Below are 9,382 nucleotides of genomic sequence, written 5' to 3' on the forward strand. Positions count from 1 at the left end.
TGGAAAGAACTGATGGTAGAATTTAAATCATTTTTTATTAATGCCAATTAGTCCAGTTAAGATTGAATACCGTGTTTGTTTATGGAGGAACAATCTTGATCAAAAGGAGAGCAAAGGAAAATAAAATAAAAAGGCAAAAGCTTTGGCTTTGTGAGCAAGTTTGAAAATGACAATGTGAGAATCAAGGAGCTAAGAAATCAGCTGAAGTTATATGGAAGTTGAAAGAAAAGTCTGAGTTACTATCACTATTCAGTTTGAACATTATGCCTGGTACTTACAGGAAAAGAGTGGACAACAGTCCAAGTCACTTGTCAATGGAAATGAAAACATAAGACTTTGACCAACAGAAAGAGAACTTTAAGAATGTACTGGACTGAAGAATGCCTAAGTACCCAGCATGAGCTGAGAGAGCTCAGATATAAAAATTCATTCTTCATACTGGAGGTTTAAAAGTCCCAAAGGCTGTGCTGGTCCCTGAGATGATAATAAATTTCCTCAATAGTGTTAGCCTTCACTGGAAAGATCCTGAGATATGGTAAATTTTCCAGGACCTTGCTGGCCCCTAGAAGAGCAGGCCCATTCACCTCCCCTTATTTCCCTGTACCCCTGCAGTTTCTTCTCTCTCACACAGCCTCATGACCACCTCCTTATTTATTTTTGTACTTACCGACACAGAAGACAACTTACAGCAGTCAATTAACCTAACTGAACACAAGGAGGAAACACAAGTGGCTAGTGAAAATGTGAAAACTTCACCCAGTCAGAGCACTAACCGCTGGGCCGTCTTGGTCCTTATCATCTTCCTCCCATATTGGTGTGGGCAAAGAGACCAAACTCCAGGGGTCTGAGATGATACAGATGTTGGGTCTTTGCAGGGCGCATCGGGACTCTGATGGAGAAGCTGACACCTTGGGAAAGGAACAAACTGGCAATAGAGTCTGCCAGCAGCTGATTGGCTGGCAGCTGTTGTACACTATCCTACAAAGTCAAAGGTAGCCTCCAAGTATGTTCTAGTGCTGTGGTTCTCTAACTTTTTTGGGCTACCACCCCTTGGCTTCCAGACCACCTCCCCAGTGCCCTCTGTCCCTTTCTGACCATTACATAAAAACTATAAAGAATTTTGATTTACAATGCACAGTGAAAGACAAGAGAAACTGCAAATTCAAAGCAGTGACAAATAATTGCAAAAAATAATTCAAGTCAATTTAAAGCTACAAATAAAATTATTTCTTTATTTAATTATGGTAACAATTTTCATCAACAATTTTAGAGTGTACATTAGTACTTCAACAATTCACTACTTCATTACTTTTTTGCCTTTCAATGAGATGGATGGCTTTGGGGCAGTGATATCAGCTTCTCAACACTGGGTTGCATGTCACTCAGGAGTCTCAATCCCCATGTTCAGTAATTTTCATTGTTTTCATTGTTTTCATTGTTTTCATTGTTTTCATCTGTTTCATTGTTTTGAAAGAAGTTCAGCGATTGCACTGACACTGCACTCCACTAAATATGTTGGAAAGGCATTAAAGTACATTTTAACTTTCTTCCACAATGCAAGATAGTATTAGGATTTCTTTCTGCAACCAAATGTCTTGATACGATTTTTTTGAACTTCGGTTTCAGCTCAAAGTCATTTTGTACTGAGATCAGGTCTTCCTCTGTCCTTCCTCATTACAAGAGTTCAAGAATAGATTTATTACCTAATCTGGAATTTGCATCAAGAGAACCTCTCTGATGTGGCTTTTCATGCAGGTGGGCACAGTATACCTGAAGATCATCATCTGGTAGTTTTTCTTTCTCTTCCAACTCAGAGAGGCTCAGAAATTGGAAAAGGTCTTGATGGCCAATGTTGCACTGAAATAGGATTCACTTTGACAGAATTGTGGAAACGACTGCTTTGACTTTGATAAGATTTACATAATTTTCTTGCAATTGAAGACTGATTTCATTAAACTTTGCAAATAATTCTGATAAGTAATTCTAAAATAAACAAGCAATGCCATGCCTAATATTCCTGAGGTGATTACTGAATGAAGCATTCGAGTTTTCAAAGAATTTTATCACAGTTTCAAACAGTGTGTAAAAGCATCTCAAGCAGTTTCCTTTTAAGAGCCATTTGACTTCTGTGTACAACAGCAAGTGTTCAAACTCTTCATCATTCAAGGAAGTAATAACTCCATGGTGGCATCCTGTCGTTGATGGCATCTCATGTGTTGAACAAGCAAGAATGTTGGTGAGCAGAATGTCCTTCTCTTTGAAAAATTTCTTACCATCCCAAAATACTGACTCCCCTTCCAGTCCTCTTACAAATAACAACTTTTGAACCATGCTTTCAAATTTTATGAAGTGAATATAACCAAGAAGCAAAGACTGTTAAATTTAATTCAGATCAAATTCTGTTGTCCTAAGCATGTTGCACAAAGCGTCTTCCACACTATTAGATATTTCATCTATTCATCTTTGAACAGAATTGTCGCTGGAGCAGAATTGTTTTAATTATTTGGACTGGGGACTTATGCAAAACCTTCCATACTACTGACAGAATCAGTTCTTCTCCAATTGTATGGGTTTTTCCAGATTTAGCGGCGAGCAATGAAATGTTGTATGAAACAAGCAAACCATCACTGTTTTATTGTGAGGTGCTGCAAACGTGTCTTGAAGTTTTTTGTGTTTCTGAAAATTTTTACAAAGTGGCTGAAAATAAGCCAAGTTCTTGTTTGCTTTATCAGAGTGTCTTCTCTTCAAATGTTTAAGGAGCCCAGTTGGTTTCATTGCCTCACTTGAAAAAAAACCTTTCCACACAACAGACACACCAGCAGCTGTTGGTTGCCTGAGCTGGTATAAATCCATATTTCAGGTACTCCACACTATATCTACACTTCTTTTTTTTTGTTTGGTCTCCTTCTGGCATTTTTGCTACGGATTAACAACCACAATCAATCACCTACTGTTTAAGTTTAACCTCAAGCACTGCAATCAATAAAGAGGAAAGTTACAACATCAACACAGCTCAAGCAAAACCAGACTCTCTGCCTGTGGAACAGTGATATTGCGATTGGGTCATAGGGCAGAGAAATGCAGTTAAGGCCATTTGAAAGAGCAGATTCTGAACTTTATCCCATTAAGCGTCATACCCTAATTCAAAGTTCAAAGTAAATTTATTGTCAAAGTACAAATATGTCACCACATACAACCCTGAGATTCATTCTCTTGTGGGCATACGGAACAAATCCAATAACTTTAATAGAATCAATGAAAGATTCACAGGAATTGCATCAGTGCTAACACTGCACTACAGTAGTGAACAGCAATATTGCAGAGTCCGGGTCCAGAAATTAAACAACTCCTTCTGTCCTGATTTCTCATGATATGCCAAATACAGAAGTGCCACATTGTTTTCCAACAACTATAACACACTTCAAGAAAAATTTTAAAGAGTGGGGGCTAGCAAGAAAAAAGGTGATTATACGATCATTGAAATTCATTATGAGGCACTGAGGATCAAATGCTTAGAATAAGTAATTTACTTCTTAAATTAAGCCTGTAATCCCTCAGCCGCCCCCTTGCTACTGAGCACCACCCACTTTATCTTTATCGCTTCCTTAGAAACTCCCACTGCCCCCAAGGGGGTGATATCACCCAGTTAGGGAACCAAGGTTCCAGAGCAATATAATCATTCATTAAAGTCTATTCAGATCATGTCTACTATACTAATAAGGGCTTTTGTATAGGATGTTGTGGTGATGTCTATATTTTGATGGAAGTGTTCTGACAGCTGTTATCTGTGAGAGGAAGAAATGTAAATGTAACTGTATCTGGAAATTGAAAGTTTTGTCAAGCTGAACAAAAAAAAATCAAATAAACAAATAGATAGATAGATAGATAGATAGATAGACAGATAGACCAATGAACTTTGGCCACAGGAGAGTGTTTGTAAGCAGAATTTATAGGTTTATGGTATGGAGTAAGAGTTTTGAGGTAATAAAAGGAAGGCCTAATGAAAGGCCTAGATAGAGTAGATGTGCAAAGGACATTTCCAGTTGTGGGAGGGTCTATTACCAAAAGGCATGACTTTCATCAAGACACCCTTTTAGAACAGAGATGAGGAGGAATTGCTTTAACCAGAGTTTGGTGAAGCTTTGGAATCCATTGCCATAGATGGCTGTAGAGACCAAGTCACTGGGTATATTTAAAACAGAGGTTGATAGGTACTTAATTAGTAAGAGTATCAAATGTTATGGAGAGAAGGAAGGAGATTGGAGTTGAGAGGGAAAGTAAATCAGCAGCCAAATTCGATGGTGGACTTGACATGATGGGCCAAATGGCCTAATCCTGCTGCTATAACTTTTGGTCTTATGGAAGAATTGTTTTCACCCAGAGGATGGGTGGAGTCCGATCACACTGCCTGAGGGAGGAGACAGAGACTCTCACAGCATTAGACAGGTAACTGGAAGGGTGAAGGTGTTGAAGGAGTTGTTAAGTGGGATTAGAGGGGACAGTCGTTTGAAGGTGGATATGGATACACTGGGCTGAAGGAACCATTCCCATGCTCTACATGTCTGTGACTCATACACCTGTGTCTTCAATATTAAAGAAATTCTTTCTAATGATGACCACAAGTACACTTGTTACAAAACTGAAAGCCAGTTGGAAAGTTCAAGAGGTTTTCAATCAAGTCTTTAAATTGCTTCACTAATACTGGGAAATTAATCATCCGTGCAAGTTGCTGCAGAGGGAAATGGGAACAGACATGAATCAGATCACATGCCGTGAGTTATCAGAGTGCAGTGTGGACCTGAACCACCTAGGGTCAATCACCAGTAGGACATTGGGATGGACAACCTGACCTCACCCCATCACAGACATTCCTCTTGTCTGCTTCATCCCTCCCCCAACCCTGCTGCAAATTCAAACTAACTCATTTTACTCTTTCCCAATTCCACTGACGGGTCTTTGACCTGAAATGACATCTCTGTTTCAAACCTACAAAAAGAGAATGTACTACCTGTTTCAAAGGCAGCTTCTATCCCACGGTTACTAGGTTCTTCAACGGATCTCTTGTAAGTAAAAGATAAACTCTTTGTCTCTCAACCTACCTCGTTGTAGCCTTCCACTTCATTTACCTACCTGCACTGCACTTTGTCTGTCATCGTAACTCTATTCTGTTTTCCCTTTCCTCCCTCAGTGTACTTATGTGTGGAATGATCTGTGTACATGTCAGTCAAACAAAAGCTGTTCACTCTATCTCTGTACACGACCAGTTAACATTGCACAAATGTTGCCTAATCAGGTTCTGTTGCATGGCTGGACGATTCTGGAATGTTCCAACAACAATTTATAGCACACTGCCCTCTGGAGGAAAACATGATGCAGGGAACCTCCATATCCCTGATCCAAGGATCCAAACTTACGCTCTGTGCAAAGTCTTGCATATCTTAGATTTATGATGCCCACTTCAGGTCCCAGACACCAGGGTGGATAGTCTGAGTGCCCGCCAAGGGAGATTTATTAGCATTGTCCCTCCTCTACTCTCTGTGCACCCAAGGTTGTGACACCACCCACAGCTCCAATCTGCTAATTAAATTTGCATTGATCGGCCTTAGCTCAAAAATAACGAGGCACCCTACAGAGAAGTCATCACCCTGGCACAGTGGTGTCGAGAAAGCAACCTCTCCCTCAATGTCGTAAAACAAAGGAGCTGGTTGTGGACTACAGGAGGAATGGAGACAGGCTCACCCCTATTGACATCAATGGATCTGGGGTTGAGAGGGTGTACAGCTTCAAGTTCGTCGGTATACACATCACTGGGGACCTCACTTGGTCTGTACGTACAGGCTATGTGGTGAAAAAAGCACAACAGCACCTCAGACGGTTGAAGAAGTTTGGCATGAGTCCCCAAATCCTAAAGACTTTCTACAGGGGCACAATTGAGAGCACACTGACTGGCGGTATGTACATAATGTGAACAGACAGGACTAGCTTAGGAGGCTTTATATTGCTAGTTTAATTAGTTTGGCTCACAGTTGTGGGCTGAAGGGCCTGTTCCTGTGCTTCCTGCTTGTGTTCTCTGAATGTGATCCCCCACTGTGAGCAGTCTTGGCCAGGTGTTTCCAGGAGTCAATGAGGGCTGTGTAGTTCTTCAGGGATTTTGATCACATCCTTGACTCTTTGCCTCTGCCCACCTACAATCTGTCCAGTGCCAGTCTGAGTCTGGTGTTGAGAGTGTGAATGAACTCTCAGTTGAACTGCCCAGTTGGTATTGGAATTTGATTAATATTGTCACACGTACCAAGGTATTGTGAAAAGCTTTTGTCTTGCGTGCGTTCAAGGCAAATCACTCCATATTCACTTTATTAGCTTTACCTATACACCTGCTTGTTAATGCAAATATCTAATCAACCAATCATGTGGCAGCAACTCAATACATTAAAAACATGCAGATATGGTCAAGAGCAACACATACAAAATGCAGGAGGTTCTGCCCAAAATGTCGCCCATATTCCTTTCCTAAATGCTGCCTGGCCTGCTGAGTTCCTCCAGCATTTTGTGAGTGTTGCTCGGATTTCCAGCATCTGCAGACTTTCTCTTGTTTGAGATATGGTCAAGAGCTTCAGTTGTTGTTCAGACCAAATATCAGAATGAGGAGGAAATGTGGTCTAAGTGACTTTGACTGTGGTATGATTGTTGGTGCCAGAAAGGATGGTTTGAGTATCTCAGAAACGACTGATCTTCTGTGATTTTTCATGCACTCCAGTCTCTAGAGTTTACAGAGAATAGTGAGGAAAACAAAAAGTAAAACCTAGTGGCAGCTGTTCTGTGGGTGAAAACACCTCATTAATGAGAGAGGTCAGAGGAGAATGGCCAGACTGGTTCAAGCTGACAGGAAGGTGACAGTAACTCAAATAGCCACGCGTTACAACAGTGGTGTGCAGAAGAGCATCTCTGAACACGCGAAACATTGAACCTACAGCAGCAGAAGACCACAAACAACGTTCAATGACCACTTTATTAGGTACAAGAGGTACTTTAAGGAAATAAGAAGAAAACAGAATGCAGAATATAATGCGGCAAGTGTCACACAAGTAAATAAACAGATTGCAAGGGCCATGACTCATTTGATTAGAAGATCAAGAGTTCATCTTTTAGCATACGAGAGGTCTATTCAGGAGTATGATAACAGCAGGAGAGAAGCTGTCCTTGGAGCCTGGAGCCCTGGGAGCCTACTCTCAAACTTTTGAATTTTCTCCCAAAAGGAAGAGGGGTAAAGAAAGGATGACCAGTGTGGGAGAGGTCTTTGATATTGTTGGCTGCTTTTCCAAGACAGTGGGAAGTGTAGATGGAGTCAATGGAACAGAGACTGTTTTGCATGAGGGACTGGGCTGTGTCTACAACTCTGTTTCATTTCTTCTGATCCCAGGAAGAGCAAATGCCATAGTAAGCTGTGATGTTTTCAATGGTGTATTTACAAGATTGTTAAGTCATCAGAGACATGCCAATTTCCTTAGCCTTCTGAGGAAGTAAAGGTGTCAGTGTGCTTTTCTGGACATGCCTTTCATGTGGCTGGGCCAGACCAGTTTTTGGTGGAGCTGACTGGGTCTCAAGAGCTGGGACTTTGGAATGAGAGAGGTCACATGTCATCAGATACCTGCTGTCAGTTGTCCACGTGTCTGAAACACAGAGGAGAGCAGGGATCTCTGGAGTCCGATAGACCATGACCTTTGTGCCTGGTCTGAGGTCTCGATCTTCAAACTCTTCTTTCCTCAATCATATGGTGAAGGCTACATTCTCTCAGTAGAAGCCTTTTGGCCGCTTGGAGGAGTGAGTTCTGAACAGGCCTGGTAGTGACCTTCCCTGTGACAGGGAGGCCGCTGTATTGAAGATGGTCACAATGATGGCATCTCTGAGATCCACTGGAACATTCTCCCTTTCCCATGCGTGGGTAATGAGGTTGTGGGTCCTGATCACAAAACCTGATTGTTCCTGAGGCAGGTTTTCTCAGCCTCTTGTTGGCAGCAGGACCAGTCTGAATGGAATGCTGTTGAATGAAGTCACAGGTCTTTGAAGCTTTCATTCCTTCTTCTCTGTGGGTTAGACCCGAGTATTACAGAGGCAGTAGCCTATTCCACCACCGCAGAACCCACCACATCATGGCTGTCAGCAGGTTCTCTCCCCCCCCCACCCCCGTCTGTTCTTTACATCTTGGATTTCTGTTGGACCTCAGCGCTAAGGAGCCTGTAGTGTTCATTCTTTTCTCTCGAGAACAGATGGAGCACCCAGTCCAGGAATACCTCACATTGTGGCTCATTCTGTCCTCAGTATCTCAGTCATTCTCTTAAAACAGTCTAGGTCCTTGCTCTAGATTAGTCAAGATCACACTCCTTGGCAAGTTACAAGTAATGACCTGAAACATAAGATATAGGAACAGAATTTGGCATCAAGTCTGCTCCACAATTTCTTCAGGACTGATCCAATCTTCCTCTCAACCCCAATCTCCTGCCTTCTCCCTGTATCCCTTCATGCCCTGACCAATCAAGAATCTATCAACCTCTGCCTTAAATATACATAAAGACTTGGCCTCCACAGCTGCCTGTGGCAAAGAATTCCACAGATTCACCACTGTCTGGCTAAAGAAATTCCTCCTCATCTCCATTCTAAAGGACGCCCCTCTGTTCTGAGGCTGTGTCCTCGGGTCTTAGACTCTCCCACCATAAGAAACATCCCCTGCACATTCACTCTAACAAGGCTCTTCACCATTTGTTAGATTTTAATGAGGTCACCCCTCATTTCTTCTGAATTCTAGTGAATACGGGTCCAGAGCCATCAAACTCTCTTCATGTGACAAGCCGTTCAACCTTGGAATCATTTTCGTAGATCTCCTTGGAACCTTCTCCAGTTTCAGCACATCCTTTCTAAGATAAGGGGACCAAAACTGCTCACAGTCCTCCAAGTGAGGCCTCACCAGTTCTTTATAGAGCCTCAACATTACATCCTCGCTGTTATACTTTAGTCCTTTAGAAATTAAACCTAACATTGCGCCTGCCTTCCTCACCACAGTCGCAACCTACAAATTAACCTTTAGGGAATCCTGCACAAGGACTCCCAAGTCCCTTTGCACCTCAGTTTTTTTGCATTTTCTCTCCATTTAGAAAGTAGTCAGCCCTTTCATTTCTTCTACCGAAGTGCATGAGCATACACTTCCCAACACTGCATTCTATCTGCCATTTCTTTGCCCATTCTCCTAATCTGTCTGAGTCCTTCCGTAGCCTCACTACTTCCTCAAACTTACCTGCCTCTCCACCTGTCTTCATATTGTTTGCAAACTTTGTAACAAAGCCATCAATTTTATCATCCAAATCATTGACATATAACATTAAAATAA

The sequence above is a fragment of the Hypanus sabinus genome, chromosome 3, assembly GCF_030144855.1.
Source record: "Hypanus sabinus isolate sHypSab1 chromosome 3, sHypSab1.hap1, whole genome shotgun sequence".
Classification (NCBI taxonomy): domain Eukaryota; kingdom Metazoa; phylum Chordata; class Chondrichthyes; order Myliobatiformes; family Dasyatidae; genus Hypanus; species Hypanus sabinus.